Below are 20,058 nucleotides of genomic sequence, written 5' to 3' on the forward strand. Positions count from 1 at the left end.
AGGGTTATTTAACACTTCCATCCCATCACATGATTACCTTTTGTGTGTGTGTGTGGCATTAACTTTTAAAATCTACTCTCCTAACAAGTTTTAAGGATATGATGGGATATTTATTATACTCCGATACTTTATATTAGATTCCCAAAAGTTATTTATCTTATAGTTGAGAGTCTATGCCCTTTGACCAACATCTCTTTGTTTCCCTCACCCCTGGTCCCTGGCAACCACCATTCTACTCTATTTCTAGGAGTTCAGCTTTTTCAGATTCCACATATAAGTGAAAATGTAAGTGTTTGTCTGTCTCTATCTGACTTATTTCACTCAGCATCTGCCCTCAAGGTCCACCGTTGTTGTCTCAAAAGACAGGATCTCCTTTTTATGGCTGAATAATATTCCACCTATTACCTATATGTACCACATTTTCTTTATTTGGTCATCTGTTGATGGACACTTAGGTTGTTTCCAAGTCTTGGCTACTGTGAATAATAATAACTGTGAACATGGGGGTGTAGTTAACTCTTCAAAATAGTGTTTTGATTTCCTTCAAATATATACCAAGGACTGGAATTGCCGGGTCAAATGGTAGTTCTGTTTTCAATTTCTTGAGGAAACTCCATGATGCTTTCCATAGTGGCTGTACAAATTTGCCTTTCAACCAATAATGCACGAGTTCTCTTTTCTCCACAGCCTTGCCAAGACTTGTTGGTGCTTGTCTTTTTGATAATAGCTATTTTTTTTTTTAATAATAGCTTTTTGGTAATAGCTATTCTATCAGGTGTGAGATGATGGGTCACTGAGATTTCAATTTGCATTTCCCTGATGTTGAGCATCTTTTCGTGTATCAGTTGGCCATGTATTATGTCATCTTTGGAAAAAATGTCTGTTTAGGTCCTTTGCCCATTTTTTAATCAGACTGGGTTATTTGGGTTTTTGTTTTTACTTTTTTGTTTGTTTGTTTGCTATTTTGTTGTATGAATTCCTCATATATTTTGGATATTAACTTCTTATCAGATAGATGGTTTACAAATATTTTCTCACATTCTGTAGATTGCCTTTTTATTTTGCAGATTGTTTCTTTTACTAAGAGCAGAAGCATTTTAATTTGATATAGTATCATTTGTTTACTTTTGCTTTCCTTGCTTGCACTATTGGTGTCAAATCCAAAAAGTCCTTGCCAAGACCAATGTCAGGCAGATTATTCCCTAGTTTTCTTCTAGGATTTTTACAGTTTCAGATCTCACATTCAAGTCTTTAATCTATTTCAAGTTATTTTTTGTGAGCGGTATAAGATGGGGGGCCAATTTAATTCTTTAATATGTGGTTATCCAGTTTTCCACACACCACTTATTGAAGAGACTATACTTTCCTTTTGAGTCTTCTTGGCTCCCTTGTTAAATATTGGTTGATCATATACACAAGAGTTTATTTCTAGGCTCTTCATTTAGTTCTATTGGACTATGTGTCTGTGTTTATGCCAGTGCCATACTGTTTTATTACCAGAGCTTCATAATAAAATTTGAGATTAGGAATTGTTTTGTACTTCTTTCTCAGGACTACTTTGGTTATTTAAGGGTCTTTTGTGATGACATGTGAATTTTAGGATTGTTTTTTCTATTCCCGTAAAAAATGTCATTGGAATTTTAACAGAAATTACGTCAAATCTGTAGATGGCCTCATAGTAGTATGGACATTTTAAAAATATTGACTTCTGATCCATGAAAATGAAATATCTTTCCATTTATTTGTGTCTTCTTCAATTTCTTCTGCCATGTCTTATAACTTTCAGGGTACAGATCTTTCACCTCTTGTGGTAGATTTATGCCTAAACATGTTATTTTTTTAAAGCTACTATATATGAGAATTTGTTTTTAATTTCTTTTTCAGGTAGTTCCTTGTTCATTCACAGAAATGCACCTGATTCTTGCATGTTCATTTTGTACCCTGCAACTTTACTGAATTTGTTAATTAGTTCCAGTATTTTTTTGGTGCAGTCTTTAGGGTTCTTTCTATATAAGATGATATCATCTGCAAATACAGACAGTTCTTCCTTTCTTATTTGGATGCCTTTTTTTTTTTTTTTCTTTTTCTTCCCTGACTGTTCTGCCTAGGACTTCCACTAGTATATTAAAGAGGAGTGGTGAGAGTAGGCACGCTTGTCTTGTTCCTGATCTTAGTGGGAAAGCTTTCAACCTTTCGCTGTTGAGTATGATTTTTGCTATGGGTTTCTTATACATGGCCTTTATTATGTTGAGGTACATTTCTTTTACACACACTATGTTAGGAATTTTTTTTTTTTTAATCTTGAATGGATGTTGAATTTCTCCAACTGCATTTACTGTATCTGTTGAGGTGATCATAGGATTTTAATCTTTCATTCTGTTAGTGTGGTATATCACATTTATTAATTTGCATAAGTTGAATCATCCTTGCATCTATAAATCCTCCTTGATCATGGAGTGTGATCCTTATAATGAACTGCTGAATTTTACTTACTAGTGTTTTGTTAAGAACTTTTGTATTTACATTCACCAAGGATACTGGCCTGTAATTTTCTTTTCTTGTGTGCTTTTATCTGTCTTTGGTATCAGGATAATGCTGGCCTCATAAAATGAGTTTAGGAGTCTTTCTTCTACTTCATTTTTTTTGGGGGGGGGGAGAATTCAGAAGAATTGCTGCTAATTGTCCTTTAAATGTTTTGCAGGGGATCCCTGGGTGGCGCAGCGGTTTAGCGCCTGCCTTTGGCCCAGGGCACGATCCTGGAGACCCGGGATCGAATCACACATCGGGCTCCTGGTGCATGGAGCCTGCTTCTCCCTCTGCCTCTCTCTCTCTCTCTCTCTCTCTCTCTCTCTCTGTGACTATCATAAATAAATAAAAGTTAAAAAAAATTTTTAAATGTTTTGCAGAATTCACCATGAAACATTTTAGTCCTGGGCTTTTCTTGGTTGAAAGGTTTGTGATTACTGATTCAGTATCTTCACTTATTAGTCTGTTCAAATTTTCTATTTCTTTATGATTTAATCTTGGTAGGTTGAATGTTTCTAGGAATTATCCATTTCTTCTAGGTCATCAAATTTGTGTTTAATTGTCCATACTGGTCTCTTATGATCCTTTGTATTTCTGTGCTCTCAGTGTAATGTTTCCTCTTCATTTCTCATTTTATTTATTAACATCTTCTCTCTCTCTCTCTTTTTTTTTTTTTTTTGCTAGTCTAAGAGTTTGTCAATTTTATCTTTTCTAAAAACCGCTCTTATCTTCATTGATCTTCTCCGTTGTTTTTCTGATCTCTCTTTCAATTACCTCTGCTCTGATCTCTGCCATTTCTTTTCTTCTGCTAACTCTAGGCTTAGTTTGTTCTTTTTTATCTTCCTGAGATGTAAAGTTTGATTATTTATGATCTTTCTTCCTTCTGAATGTAGGCATTTATCACAATAAACTTCCTCTTATAACAGCTTTCTCTTATAGCAATTTTGATAAATTGTGTTTCCATTTTTCTTGGTTTCAAGATAATTTTTAATTTCTCTTTTGATTTCTTCTTTGACCTATTGATTGTTTAGGAATGTGCTGTTTCATTTCCATTTACTTGTGAATTTTCTAGTTTTCCTCCTGTTACTGATTTTTAGTTTCATACCATCATATTCAGGAAATATACCTGGTATGATTTCAAATTCATTACATTTGCTAAGGCTTGTTTTGTGACTTAACATATGATCTATTCTGCAGAACGTTCCCTGTGTACTTGAGAATACGTGTGTGTATTCTATAGCTGTTGGATGAAATGATAGGACTGTTAGGTCCATTTGTTCTAAGGTATAGTTCAAGTTCAGTGTTTCCTTATTGATTCTTTGTGTGGATATAATATCCATTAAGTCCCCTAGTATTATTGTGTTCTTGTCTATATTTCCCTTCAAACCTATTAGTACTTGCTTAATATATTTAGATACTCCAATGTTGGGCGGATATATATTCATAATTGTTATAATTTTTTGATGAGTTGATCTCTTTATCATTATATAATAATCTTCTTTGTCTCTTATTAATACTCTGACTTTAAGTTTATTTCATCTGATATAAACATAGCTACCCCTGTTCTCTTTTCTTTCCCATTTGCACAGAATATCTTTTTCCATCCTTTCACTTTCAGTCTATGAGTGTCCTGTGAGTCTTTTATAGGCAGTGTAGAGTTGGGTTTTGGTTTTAATCCATTTAGCTACTCTGTGCCTTTTGATTAGAGAATTTAGCCCATTTACATGTGAGGTAATTATTGACAGTTATGGATTTACTATTGCCATTTTGTTCATTTTTATCTGGCTGTGCTGTAATTCCTTTGTTCCTTTGTTCTTCTTGCTCTCTTCCTTTGATTTGATGACTTTCTGTATGCTTAGATTCCTTTCTCTTTATACTTCATGTATCTTCTGTAGGTTTTTGCTTTGTGGTTACCATGAGGCTTACATAAAACACTTTATACAGATGTCTATTTTACACTGAAACTTAACTTTGCATACAAAAACCTTATCCCTTTATCCTTCCCCCATCACTTGTGCTTTTTATGTCATAACTTCCCTTTTTATACTTTGTGTCCATTAACAAATTATTATAGCTATACTTATTCTTTAATACTTTTCTTCTTTAAACTTTTATTTATTTTTGTATATTTTATTGGAGTTCGATTTTCCCAACATATTGTATAACATGCTCATCCCGTTCCTTTAAACTTTTATACTAGAGTTCAGTGATTAACACACCACACTATAGTATTACAATTTTTTTGAGACCATCCATTGAGCCTTTTATTTCGTTATTGTATTTTTCAGTTCTAAAACTTATATCTGGTTCTTCTTTACATCTTTTATTTCTTTGCTGAGATTTTTTAGTCTTTCATTGGTTTCAAGTGTGTCCATAATTGCTCATTGAAGTATTTTAATGATGACTGCTTTAAAATCTTAGTTGAATAATTCCAACATCTGTGTCATGTTGGTCTTACCTTTGCTGATTATCTTTTCTAACTCAAGTGGAGATTTTCCTTGTTTTTGGTATAAGTCATTTAAAAAAAATCTTATCCCAGACATTTTGGTTAAGTTATGATGCTCCGGATCTTATTTACATTTTTGGTTCTGCTGTTGAAACAAGGGGCACTGCCCTCAGTATTGGAATATTTTGAATTTGATGACATATTTGTCTTACCAGCATATTTTATATTTTCATGCTTTCTGATCATTAGTTAGCATTTTTTACTCTTCTATTTGATGAAGTTTCAGTATTTCTTATAGAGCAAGTCTTGTAATGATGCCCTCCCTCAGCTTTTATTTATTTGTCAAAGTCCTTATCTTTCCACTCCTGAGTGACAACTTTTTTTGGGTAAAGTTTTTTGACTGGCAGTTTTTTTGTTTCAGCACTTTTAATAATCCTATTCTCTCCTGGCCTGTAAGGTTTCTGCTGAGCTGTCTCTTGGTAGTTTTATAGTTTCCCTTACATATAAGAAATTTTATTTCACTCGATGCTTTTTAAATTTTCTTTTTGTCTTTGATTTTAGACAGTTTTATTAAAATGCATCTTGAAGATTTTTGGGGGTTGAAATTTGAGGATGACATATTAGCCTCTTGAACTTATCTAGAAGTATCTAAAATCTCTCCCCAGATTTGGGAAATTCTCAGCCATTATTTCTTTAAATAAGCTTTCTTTTCTTCTCTGTCTCCTCTCCTTCTGGGACTTCAATAATATGTAGATTGTTAATTTTAATGGTATTGCATAATTCGTATAGGGTTTTTCATTCTCTTTCTTTTTGTCACACAGTTTAGAGATCTTCATTTTGGGGGGTCAGTCATTGGAATTTTCTTAGTTTTCTTTTGTGGTGTCATGTTTCCTTAATTATTCATGATTTTTGTGGCCTTACATTTGTGTGTGCTCATTTGAGGATGGATGCTCCTCTTCCAGTCTTTAACAATTGCCTTCACAAACAAAACTCTTCACCAGTCAGCCTATCCAGAGATTCTGGGAGGGCATCTCATGATGTCCACACATGTATGTACAGTGGAGTTCTTAGATAGCCTGGTGCTGGCATGGGTCAAAAGCCTGGGAATGGCAGTAGCCAACCTGGTGCTGGACCCCACCAGAATCCCAGGTTCACAACATCCCTCCTGGAACCTATATTCATGGGCATTGATTGGGATCCTGAGACCATAGAAGCCACCCAGGATCAGAGGAGAGACCCAGTGCTAGGGTGAGCTAAGAACCTGGTTTCAGAGGGTCATGCAGATACCTGGTGCCATAGGATCCAGCTGGTATTGAGGTAGCCTGGGATCCTGGGGTCACTGGATCTGCCTGGGTCTGTTAGAGCTAGAAGATACTGGAGTGAATTGGGAGGTAGGGTTCCCAGGAGTCCTCTAGGAGCCTGAAATCATGGAAGCTGCTTGGAGCTATGGAAGCCACATATGGGCATTAAGCTCTCCAGGTTGGTGAAACTGTATAGGCTAGGAGCCTAGGTTCTCTGAGAGTCCAGAAACAAAGAAGCCACCTGGACTTGTGGCAGCTGCCTGGGGTTGCTAGAGCCAGAAGTTCTGGGAGGTGAGCCAAAGGCATAGACACAGGACCTCCTTCCCCAGGAACCTGGTACTAACAATGTGGCCTGGGGCCACAGGAGACACCTGGGCTTGCTAGAATTGGCAGGTGCCAGATTGAAATGCAGGTCTGGGTTCACAGGAGCCTACTAGTAGCCTGTTGCCACAGGATCCAGAGGCAACAGAATGACTCTAGGGCCCAGATTCATAGGGGTCTACCAGCAACTTGGTGCCACAAACACTGCCTGGTACTGCTGGAGCTGACAGGCACCAGAATGGACCAGGGGCTGGGGTACATGGGAGCTGCTAGGGTGTTAGGAGCCACCTGAAGTGGCTGGAGTTGATAGGTTCAGGTGAGATAAAGGACTGGCGCCAAGGATGCCATCTAGGGCCACTGGAGTTGCCTGACCCCACAAGAGCTGGTGGACACCAGTGGTGTTATTGGAGGCAGGATCCTGCATTCATGAGAGACCACAAGGAGTCACCTAGGGCTGTAGCAATAGGCCTGTTGCTAGGGCTGGCTGGATTTGGAGTCCATCATGAAACCTGGCACATTTTACTGTCCTCTATGGCAAAGGTGTCTGCTTCTCTCCGTCCAGGCTTGGGTAATGGGGGTAGTGTGAATGTATTTTTTTCTACCCTTCTTAACACGTACTTTCCTATTTCTGTGCTTCACCTAGGTGCTGTAATCCTTTACCTGGAATCCTTGGCTCTTATGAAGGTATTTTTATGCACAGATACTTGTTCAAATTGATGTCTCTGGTAGAGGATGGAGAAGACAAAGGGGTAGAAATTCTATGCCACTATGTTGCTTATGTTACCCCAGCCAACCAAATCTTTCCAACAATATACAGTCCTACTAATAAAAATGAAGAGTAGATGCTTTTTTGTTTCTTTTCCCAAAAGTAAAGATAGTTCAAATCTCAGCTTTGCCTCACATTGGCTTCTGGTCTTTGGATATCATTATGGTCTGTGTCTCAATTTCATTGTGTGCAAAATAGGTGTCTGAATAGATGACCTTGGGTTCTCTTGATCTCCACAGATCTCAGAACCACAGTGTAGTCTGTATTATTTGGCAAGAGCTTTGCTTTCTATTTACAGAGAAAGTAAAAGGCTATATTAGAGAATTACTGTGTATATTGGAAGAAAGAGTTGAGGTCAACCAAAGAGGGTGTATGATTAGATAGGAGGCCACAAAGGAGAAAAGAGACATAAATTACAACTCTTCTTTATAGATTACATAACCTTGTGATCTCTCTCTGTAACGTGGGATTTTATGTTAAAGAGCTTCTAAATCTGACTACTGCCATAGAGACTAAAGGAAACAAAACTAAAATAAAATTTTGTAAGAATAGTCATGGGGAAATAGACAAAAGAAAGGAGCAGGAAAAGCCCATACAAACAAGAAATTTAAAAAAAAATTATCTTGTCAAATCACTATGTTGTACACCTGAAATTAATGTAAGATTGTGTGTCAATTATACTTCAACTATTTTTTAATTTCCAAAATTAAAAAAATTATTCTCCCTTGAAATAAAAATTACAATACAATTACAGTATGTATAGCCTGAAAGGTTTCCTAAAGCTTGAAACAAAATAGCACTAGATTATTTTTCCTAATCTATTCTTAATTCAAGTAGATAATTTCTGTCACAAAAAAAAAGTGTTTTTTCCTTCCATGTCCCAGCACTGTGCCTAAACCAACCAGTCCTGAAAATGTAACTTCACGACCAGAGTTATTTAGGTTGTACCTCTAGAATAGCAATTTAGTAAATAAGGGATTGGACTTTTGAGGATTCTTCAGATGGGGACCCTGAGTCCATAATGTAAGTTTTAAATCAAGGATAGAATTATAAAATAAACCATTTGTGGTGACAGTTCTTAAGCATTTTTGCAGATTAATTGCTGCTTTCAAATTGGGAGTCTGTCTTAATCTTCCATAAATTGAAAGTGATTCCTTTTGGTTCTGAGACTCTGAATCAGATAGGAGAAGAATGGTAAAATCTGGTGGACCCTAAGATAGTGCAGTATATTAAATAAATAGTTCCCATGTACATTCAGAGCAGTATCAACTGAGAGTTCCCTGCTGGCTAAAATAATAGCAGTTTTGATTTTTTTTTGCACCCTCAAAAAGTGAACTCATTAGCTCTCTTACTGGAATAAAAGGTAAATAAATAAAGATGAAATATTCCATTTCCAATATGCCTGCAATGGGTCAGTCACTATATGAAGTGCTTTGCCAACATTGCCATTTAAGTCTTATGCTACCTTTTAAGATATAATTATTCTATTACACAGAAGTGAATATATTCAAGATCACATTGGCAGGATTGGGACATGAGATCAGGTTTCTCTGGTACAGTTAGCACTCATCTTCTGCTGTAAGACCCCATGGGGTCTAATTTCTAGAAATCAAAAGCCTATTCATCTTACTACTAAATTAATTATCTTCAGGTGAACTAGTTACTACCCACTGCCTTTTCTTGTCCTAAAAAGGGGACACATAGTTCTTTCCTACTTCATAGGCATGTTCTGATGTTCAGTTAATTAATGTTTCTGGGTTGCTTTGAAGCCTTCTTTAGGTATTAATGGAAATTTTATCTTTTTATAAATACAATAGATTTAGGGGGTTCTTTTTGCTTTCAGGAAGAGAATTTTAACTACTTAAAAATTGAAGTTCAAGTCCACTAACAATCCTGTATGCTATTCTTAGATTGCCTCCACGGAGTTCAGCATCACTCGGATCCAGAATTGTATCTGAAGAGAAGTAGTGAATTGGGTACTTTACAAAATGCTAAGCAAACTCAAAACATAACCATAAATTTTAGCAACCAACCTATTTTGTCAGTGTTCATGTGGTCACAGATGCTCCTTAATGCACTCAAGGATGTTTTTACAGGTTTTCCTGATCTTACCCTTCATTTTCATTGATTTTTGAGTATGTGAATGTTACATGAAAGCCTACAGGATAATATTTAATAACTTCCATAATTTTGTCAATCTGGAAATCTCAGTGTATGTGATCTAATTCTTAACAAATATCCATTCATTAAATTTCACAACTCATAAGGGAAAATATATTTGAAAATGTGGCCACTCGAAACCAGGGTATTGCTCACAATGGGCTACTTTATGCCAGCATAATAAATTAAGCCCTAAATCCTAATGTATTTAACAAAACAGAGGTTGATTTCCTGCTCACATGACATGTTCATTGCAGTTTGGTGGGGTACTCATTTCCACATTGTCAGGCAGGGATTCGGGGACTCCACATCATCTAAAACCCAGGAATCTTAGTTATTATGGCATGGCCAAGAAGAGCTGGAAAGTCTTGAATCTTTCAGTTTTTTTTCACTAGTTCATCCCTGGAAGTCTCAAAGGCACCCAACTAACATTTCCTTGGCCAAAATCAATCACAAGGCTCTAAATGTAAGGGCACCAGGAAATATATGGAAGTAAGTGGAATGCTGGGTGAAGTTTATTGCTGTTACCACAAACAGGAATAACCTAACCCTCAATTGTGTGTGACTAGTACCTTTTAAGAGCCAATAAGACATTTATTCTTTAGAGTCACTGCTAGCAGCACAGGTCATTCTTAAACTTATTAACTAAATTCACTTGTGAATGGCATGCTATTTAAGATATTTTATGGTACCATAATCTGTATGGTTTTCCCATGACATGAGTTGTAATAACTCACATTACAATGTGAAAAATCAAGACTTCTAGAGAGCAACGAAAACGCCTAATGCAACCAAGCTAGTAAGTGATGAAATTGTGATTTTTAAATGGGCCTTTCTGAATCTGAGATACTTTATTTCAACTAAAATGGGCTTCCTTCATATCACAGCATACTAAGATCTATGTAGGCTTGAAGAAAGTAAGCATAGATATTTTCCTTTCCAAACACCAGTTCTTTCCTGAATTAAAACAGCTACTGGTTCTCAGCCATAACATTATAATAACTGCTTTCTTTTCAAACCCTGAAAGGAGAATACCCAACTATCATGATTCTAGAAACAAATAACATCAGATATAATAAACCAAAGTTTAGGCAGAAGATGATGTAAAGTAAATGGTCCTTACATCAAATGAGGTCATTAGAAGATATTACAAAGACTTCTTTTATATAAGCCAGTGCTTCTTTTGGTATGTAGTATTCCTTTCCCAAAACCTATATATGAAAACTCTGATGATGTCTAACCATTTTCAAAGTCTCTCATGTAGAAATACCAAGGAGATGGTATTTTGCTTTAAACTCATCCTTGGGAATCTACAGGATAATCTAGCTAAAATTTGCAAGAGGAAAATGCACTGCCAAGCCAGGTATGAGATGTGTTAAATTCAGAGAAACTCAGAGCTTTTACTCTAATAAAAGAAAATATCTATCACTCTAATTTTGACAGGCTTATTCCCTGAATTATTATATTCTATTTACTTCCAGTAATTTTTTTAAAGACTAAATTGTGTTTTAAAATGATTGTTAGGGGATGCATGGGTAGCTCAGGTGGGTAAGCACCCAACTCTTGATTCCAGCTCAGATTATGATCTCATGAGATCAGCCTGCATCTGGTTCAATTCAACCTGCTTGGGATTCTCTCTCTGCCCCTCTCCCACTCCTGTTCATTCTTGCACATGCGTGCACTTTTTCTCTCTCAAAATAAAATACAATTAAAAAAAAAAAAACTTTAAAAAGAAAATGATTGTTAGGAGCAGGCTTTATAATGACATGTAAATCACTTCAAAACACTGATACAAAACACTGCCAAGAAATTGATATTTTAAATATACTTTGAGTTTAAATTATTTCTCAAAACATAATTAGAAATATCTGTTAATCCCTGTTTTGTTTAATTGGTTTATAAATCAGATTGTTTCCAAAGCCCTACAAGATAGATTCAAAGTGTAACATGTAATATTCCACTAGTCAAGAGACCAACTACCTAGTAACCTCAAATAACCAAAACCCAGAAAAGCAGAGAGATGCCAAACCAGCTAAACTATAAAACACAAAATATATTCATTTATTTAAGGAAGATCTCATCTTCAATAGACTCAGTGCCTCCTTGTTCATATTTTAGATATAATTTTACTGTACTCAATATTGCTTTATCAACTCAGAAAGATGGAGGCAGGAAATTTCAACAGGAAAGGGTTTTATAGAGGCAGGTAGGTGCTACTTCTTTTTTATTTATTTTATCGTTACCCATGTAATTGTAGTCAGAGTCAGAGTCAAAGGCCAAAGGCTGAGACTTGTAGCTGATATAAAGTACAAGTGTTGCCAGGATGTTATTATCATGGCTGGATGCCTTGGTACCAGTGAGGTGCCAGGGAAAGGGGAAAAGCTGAATAACATGGATTAGGCACTCAGGTGGGCACTGGGGCTTATAGGATGCATTGGACTGAAGGAGGGAAGTAAGCATGAGAGTGCTGAAATAGAGATCACAGAGTAAATACTGAAGTCAAACCACCAAACTCATATTTTTTCCCATAGGATGTATGCATGTGCATATGTCTCTGTGAAGGAGAACAAAACCTACTAGAATTCAACAATTCATAGCTAAGTTCACAAAAGAGCCCTTTATGCCCTCGTCATGGTCTTCTAAATCAAGGCAGAAAGCACCCAACAACCCAACCTTAAATTCAAAGAGGAGCATGCAGACATTGTACTTATCCTTCCCTTTCTTCATTTCTACAGAAATATTGTCAACACTAGATCCTGTCCCTTAAGATAAGCCAGTAATCGGACTATTTTTTCTCTTTTAAAAAAACCTTTTTTTTTTTAACGGACAGGGAAATATGAGGAAGCTGACACAAGAAAAAAGAAAATATGAGACCTGGAGATTTTTCTAAGTAAAAACAATGTTGATATTAAAAAACTATAACTCTTCCTAATGATGTCTGAAGTATTCTGAGCATAAAAAGTTAAGTCATGTGCATGATATATATTTATATGATATAAATCTGTCATATATATTCATGTATATACATATAAATACACACATATATATAAAAACCCATATATATACATAGATCCCTGCACATTTTGTATTGGTGGAATAGGATCAATCCTTCTGTTGATAACCTAGAAAAGCTAGCATGGATATATATGCTAAGATATTTTGAGTTAGTGAGCAGACATGACAACAAAGAATTAAAGACATCTTGACTAAAAAATAGTCAAGATATTTAAATACATAAATATGCTATAAAGAATAGTTGAGTCATTCTTAAAACAGAAAATTTGGTGAAAAGTATTCCTATTCTGAATGTCAAAACTGGTTTTAAAGCTATAGTAATAAGAAATCATGGGGTTTTGTTTTTGGGATTCTTCTGGAGTGGGGGTGGGGGATGGGAAATGCACACAGCCAGGGGAGGGGCAGATTGAGAGAGAAAGAGAACTCTAAGCAGGGTCCATGCTCAATGCAGAGCCCAACTTGGGGCTCAATCTCACAACTCTAAGATCATGACTTGAGCTGAAATCAAGAGTTGAAGACTTAACCAACTGAGCCACCCAGGTATCCCGAAATCATACTTTTTGTGAAAGATTTGATAAACAGGTAATCAGAATCCACTATGACATCCAGAAATACATGTACATCTGTAATGAAGACTTAGTGTATGACAAAAATGTCACTGCAGAGTAGTAGTGAAAGATACATGTATTGTATCCAATAGATGATAATTAATTGAATATACACATAGAAAAAAAGAAATTTGACTAGTACTTTACACTACATGCACACTATATTTATACAATTTATAAATCCAGAGGCATTGAAGATTGGAGTGTGACAGATGAAATAATGAAGCTTCAAAGGGTAACATAAAAGAATATCTTTGATAGTATCTGGGTTGGAAAAGACTTTTTAGGATATAAAAGTAATTACTTATAAAGAAAAAGACTGGTAAACATGACCACATTAAAATTACAAAGTTCTTTTCATATAAAACACTATCAAGAGAAAATGCCTTTCATCAAGTGGGAAAATTAACATATGGAAAGATGAGCAACTTCATTTATCATCAGAAAAATGCAATTTGAAATCACAATACTAGTTCTCATCCACCAGAAAAGAAAAAAACTAAAAGGGCTCCCATGTTCTCTCAGTGTTGGAGAGAATAGAGCACAATGGGAACTCTCACACGGATGCTGATGAGCATGTCACTTGGTACAACCATTTTAGACAATGCTCAGGCATTTTTTACCAAAGCCAAAGACAGATAAACCCTATAACCCAGCAATTTATCCCTAAGCACATACCCAGTTCAAAGTCAAACACTTTTCGGGACATAAATGCAAGACTGTTCATAGCAGTACTATTCATAAAAAGAAAAAAAGATTAAATACCCTTTAGCAATAGAAAGGAGATAATACTTATGAAATTCAACAAAGCACGAGAAAGCAAGGGTCATAAACAATCTATGGAAACAGCATGGATGAATCCCAAAAACACAAAGTGAGAGAAACCATATATAAAACCATATATATGATTCCATTGATTTAAAAATCTTTAAAGCAGCTGAAAACTAAATTACAGTGTTTAGTGATTCGTACTGTGTGCTTGAACTATAAAGAAATGCAAGGAAATGGTTACCATTAAAGTCAGGAAGGTGGTGACTTTGGGGGAGAAGAGGGAATATGGTTGGGAAGGGGCACAGTGGTTACTTCTGGTTGCCTTCAGTGTTCTATCTCTCGACCTAAATGGTAATAAATCATTTGGCTCTGCATTTTTATCTTGTGTACTTGTCTCTATTCTATTTGACAATAAAAATATTAAAAGAGTTCAAACTTTAGGTTTCACAATAACACATGGCTCACTATTGTCAAAAAATATAAATGTATTGCATGGTGTTACATTATGTATACTAATAACTCTATAGTTATAATATTTTTTAAAGCCTGAAGACTGCAGGCTTCAGTAAATACATCCATAACCAGTGGTGCACTACATGCCATTCCCTCCCTCTTTTTCTAGGGCTTTGCTTCTTTCTTTCCTGCATCAACACCTTTCCTTCTCCAGAGGGCCATTCTCCTCAACAATCATAATGTGCAATAGCCCTGTTTTATTTAATTAAAAAACAAATACAGGGGATCCCTGGGTGGTGCAGCGGTTTGGCGCCTGCCTTTGGCCCAGGGCGCGATCCTGGAGACCCAGGATCGAATCCCACATCGGGCTCCCGGTGCATGGAGCCTGCTTCTCCCTCTGCCTATGTTTCTGCCTCTCTCTCTCTCTGTGACTATCATAAATTAATAAAAATTAAAAAAATAAAAAAAATTTAAAAATTAAAAAAATAAATAAATAAAAAATTAAAAAAATAAAAAAATAAAAAACAAATACAAAGAAACTCCTTTGTCCTGACATCACACTCTGATAACTTTTTGTTTTCTGTTTTGCTCAAAGCAAAACTCCGAAAAGAGTTGTCCAAACTTACTGTCTCCATTTCTCCCATTCTTTCCTAAACCATCTAATAAGGCCTTAATCAGTACTCCACCAAAAGTCCTCTTGTCAATTCAACGAAGACCTCCATATTGTTAACTACAGCTTCTCGATTTTCAGTTATTTCTTTTTCAACAGAGCGATTGCATTAGATTTAGCTGGTTGATCACATCTTCTTCCTTGAAATACTTCTTGACCTGGCCTGTCAGACACCACCCTCTTGATTCCCCTACTTAGTAGGACTCTTTCACCTTCTCCTCAGAATCTTCTGGATTGTCCTCATCTTCTGAAACTTTTATAAATGCTCACACTAGCAAGTAAATTCTACAAAAAGAGAAACCTTATCTTTTTTATTCACTATTATGTCTCTAACACTAAAATGGTATCTGGCATATAGTATGCATTAAATAAATTTTTGGTAAATAACGGGTAGACCCAGTACCAACTACTGTGCTAATGTTTTCACTCTCCTATTATTTTTTAGATTAGATTTATTGGTAATCACTTAATGAGACAAGTTATTATCAGCTATTGCTTTATTTTTTGATTATTTAGTTTTAGGTATAATAAGCTTGGTGTCCATTGTGTTTTAACTCTGGGCCAAGAAATCATCTTCTTTTGTGAATTTAATCCTCAACTGCTTCACCCCATTAAGAATTATAATTTCTATTTTAATCATCTTCTCATGATGAATCAAAGTAAAAATTCAAAGAACTGCTTAAATTGTTACATCATTTTATGGTCTCCCATTTTCACCACTTGTCCTTGTTTTTCACCTTTAAAATGTTTGGGTTTCGCCTTTAAAATGTTTGTTTTCATTGCCTTTAAAGCTTCCCTTGACACCAGAGAACATCTATTACCCATAACTGGGCTCAGTTCTATTTCTTGGCAAGAATTCATAAAGGAAGGAGGAAAAGATTGTTCATTTTGAGAAATTAGCATCTACTTTTCCCATACAAAATTATACCCATCAATTTACCAAACGTTTATTGAAAACTTACAGGGCCCCAGATACTTGCTGAGGGCTATAGAAACAAGGACTAAAAACTATTTCCTATCTTCATGTACCTCACAGCATAGTAAAGGAACTTACACTTCTAAAATGAGTCAGAGGTACATTAATTCATTATAGATTTAACAGTCTATTCTATCAGGAAATATTATTCATAACCTGGAAAAGACAAAAGAAATTATTAGGTGTTCTAGTGAAATGCTGAGCTGACTTTACTGACTGGGCTATTTTACAACTCTACAAGGGCAGAGGTTAAGTTATAGGTTTTGTTCAGCAGAGATGCAAATAATTTCCGTCTGGTGGAAAATAACTCTAAAAGTTTATCTCTCCTTGAGACATTAACCGGTTGCATAATCTGCATACTTTATCTTAACATTCCTTCATTAAATTACACATCTACCTTTAACACTGGTATGCTGGAGCCAGTTCAGATTGGCTCATGAGAACCGATTGTTAAGTTTATGGGAATTTTGAAAGCTCATTGATTGCACATTCGTAGTTTAAAATCAGCAATCACAGGAGTACTTGTACTACAAAAACTGAAACACACTGATGTAGGAAAAGACGTTAGGGTTCAAAGCCAGTGGCCAAGAAAGAATTCTTGAGACATCTTTGGTTCAAAAAGGTGATTTTATTAAAGCACAGGGACAGGACCCATTGTCAGAAAGAGCTGCACTCAGGGTCATGAAGAGTGGCCCATTATATACTTTCAAGTTGGGAGGGGGTTAGGGATTGCATAAGTCTCTAAGGAATTTTGGGAGCAAGTCTTCCTGGACCTTGAGGGAGTTAGCTATTGTTGGGAAAAGGTCATTTATTACTGCTAAATAAAACCTTAGTCATGAGACCCTTCAGATGGATATCGGTGGGCCATATGCTTGGGGGATGATTGCCAACACATATCTTGGAGGGTTTACAGATAAAGGAAATTTCTAAAGGAATTTTTATATATTAAAGTAGATTTACAGGTCCTGTGCTTTGGGCTAAAATTGCCTTTTGCCCTTAGCAAAGTATTAACATCAAGGCTGTTGAGTTGAGAGGAATGTCACTTTGCCTGTTTCAAGGAATTGTCAATGGACTATAGGTAGTAAGGAAATTTAATATTTTTTCTTCTGCCTTTGTTTTCTACACCAGACACTACAAATCAGGGGTTTTCTTTGCTTGTTTGTTTGCTTCCTGGAGAGCCAGTTGAGACAGTTTTAATGTATTATTGGTTTCCTCATCAATTGATGAATTAAATACCATTTAATGATTTAAATAAAATTTCTGACATATGTTGATTTTGTGCCTTTATAAGAGCCATGATTTCTAACCTTTTGAGAATTATGTTTTAAGATATGTCAGTTGCCTTTCTCAGGAATTATTTAGCCATCATTCCATTACATAAATGAAGAACTTGATTTTCACAGTCACTGGAACAAATCCACAGAGATACCTCAATGTGGGCTATTTTAGGATGACAATCTAAAAGGTAACAACTGTAACAAATCACCTCAAGCAAAAGGAAAGAATAGGCAAAATAATCTATAATTATCATATTTGATAAGTACTTACGTGTCCTATATTCACCTACTTGACTGCAAAGTAAGTCTCATTTCCTTTTAATGTATGGGTTGACTGGTAGGAAATCAGTGATTTCATGTGTTCCAGATATTTCTGAGGATTCTAAGTAAATAGTTAAATTGAGACTCTGAAGATGTAAATTCAAATCTTCACTTCTCAGAAAAGAGGTAACTACTTAAATTTTAAAGAGCTTTGTTGGTATGTTACACAAAGGTTCAAAATCACTGTCAGTCCAAGCTTGGCCATGATGATTCACTTTTCATGATTACAGGGCAGTTTAAAAAATAACACTTTGAAGAAGAAAAGAAAATTGTGTGGGATAATCAGATACAGGCATTATTATCCTCATTTTACATATAAAACATACACACGCACACACACACACACATACACACACACACACACACAGGTCCAGGCCTTCTCTTGGGAAACGTCATATATTCTACTGGGCAATTCTGAAGTGGCTTGGCTGTGGCATTCTCCACAAAATGTAGAGAATAGAATAGAGACCATTTTAAATTAATAGAGAAGAGTTTAATAGCACAAAGTTAAAAAGTACACAAACAGTATACATACAAGCCTCATACTCACAGAACCAAGATTGAGGCTAAAGTTAGGTTCTTAAATTGTTTTATTTTCCATACATATTCAGCTAACAACTCATAATGGCTAAATCTGGCAACAAAGAAAACATTGGGTGATTCAAGATGCTTACGTTCGGTATTTGGATTTTTAATTTGCAGATTTGCCATCAAGCAAGTTCTTGGTTCTTGACAGAAGTAGCAATGTTCTTCAGCCATAGGCTAAATTAGGTGCGTGGATTTCTTTAAACTTTGGCCATTTGGCAGCAATTCTTTTTTTTTTCCATTATGAGTTTTTTGCTCTTGTTTTTACATCACCAGTTAAATTTTGTTTTAAGTCACTATTGTGTTTTTCACAGTTGGATGTTAATTGTGGCTTTTGAAATAACTGTCTAATGGAGATGAGTCATTTCAAGGCTTTTCATTGAGTAAAACTGCTTTTGGTAGCTAAGGTAATTTCAGGGAAGCTCTTTGATGAGGACTCTTCAGTTCAGGATTATACAAAGCTTTTGAGAAAAGAAAAAAAGTTCAGTGAAGGTAAGTTTGGCTAAAACCCTCTTTTTTTGGTTTCTCTTTGCATATGGAAAGGACAGTTACAGTAATGCCAACTTCATAGATAGCCCTGAATAAAATAATTGTCATTGGAGTGCATTTGTGTGCATTTGATCATCCAATCAAAATACAGAGTATAATAAATCATCAGAGCTATTCTCTTTATTTGCTCATGAAAATGCAAATCTGACTTTAATTTACATCATGATTGCTTAGATTTTGTCACTTTCTTGATTGACTTTGGGGAAGAAGTGCATAAAATAGGAAAATAAAACTTGGGTCTGATTGTGTCTATCAAAAATAAAGGCCTCAAGGTAAGACTTTGAGGATAACAATAAAAAATCCAAGGATATCTTTGCATTTTGTCCACTTAGCTAGGCTGAGCTACATTTCCCAGAATTCGCTTTCTTGTGTTTCTAGTTAGGATGGTCCATGAGACAGATTCTTGGGAGATTGAGAAGGAAGAGGAAAAGCAGCAGCCATTCTGTGGGTCAAATATGTTGCTGATTTGCTGACTCATCTCACTGGTGTGAAGTATAGCTGAGCCTACAATTGTTCTATTTGCCTCTCCATTCTCCTTCTGTTTCTCTGACTCCAGGGCCATTGTGTGTGTTTACTTTTGTAAGGAATGGCTTGACTTCTGCAAAATAGCCACACCACAGACACTAAAGGCAACAAGAATTGAGATGGGTCCCAGTCCGTTCCCGAGGAATTTTAACTCATGCTTTTGAGTTCTAGTTTGCTGTTGATCTCCCTCACTTTATATTTATCTTCCCTTCCCAGGTGTTTACTCTGAAGACCCTAAACTGTCACACCAGATGTGAAGAAAACAGCCTCAAATACTGCTTAACCAGCTACATAAGGCCAAATCCTAAATATATCCCCTAGTGTTTATGCTTCTCTGATTGTATGCTCCTTCAGAAATAGAGAGGCACTTAAACATTAGATGAAATGTCAATACAGGATTTTTAACATAATTATCAAAAATATCAGAGCAGGATGCCTGGGTGGCTCAGTGGTTAAGCATCTGCCTTTGGCACAGGTCATGATCCCAGAGTCCCGGGATCGAGTCTCACATCAGGCCCTGGTAGGGAGCCTGCTTCTCCCTCTGCCTGTGTCTCTGCCTCTCTCTCTGCATGTGTCTCTCATAAATAATATATATATATATATATATATATATATATATATATATAGTCTACTAACTACAGTTGCCCATATCTGTAGTTAAATCCTACTCTCCCATCTCTCATGTAACAGACAAGTTGTAGAAACATACAACGCCAGGTGCTCTCAGGGGAATACCAATAGATCCCAGATGAGTAAAGGGAGTCTAGAAAAGTTATCCATTCTATACT

At 35.8% G+C, this 20,058-nt stretch overlaps 1 long non-coding RNA gene across 1 annotated transcript in view; it reads right to left on the bottom strand.

Annotated features, from left to right (window-relative positions):
* Positions 1–18,174: 18,174 nt before the first annotated feature.
* LOC111092000 overlaps positions 18,175–20,058 on the bottom strand; it is a 94,974-nt gene continuing 93,090 nt past the window's right edge. Inside the window, exon 3 of the long non-coding RNA XR_005377229.1 lies at positions 18,175–18,657. This is a non-coding gene — a long non-coding RNA (uncharacterized LOC111092000). The remainder of the gene's footprint in view (positions 18,658–20,058) is intronic.

This window comes from Canis lupus, chromosome 23 (assembly GCF_011100685.1).
Source record: "Canis lupus familiaris isolate Mischka breed German Shepherd chromosome 23, alternate assembly UU_Cfam_GSD_1.0, whole genome shotgun sequence".
Lineage (NCBI taxonomy): Eukaryota > Metazoa > Chordata > Mammalia > Carnivora > Canidae > Canis > Canis lupus.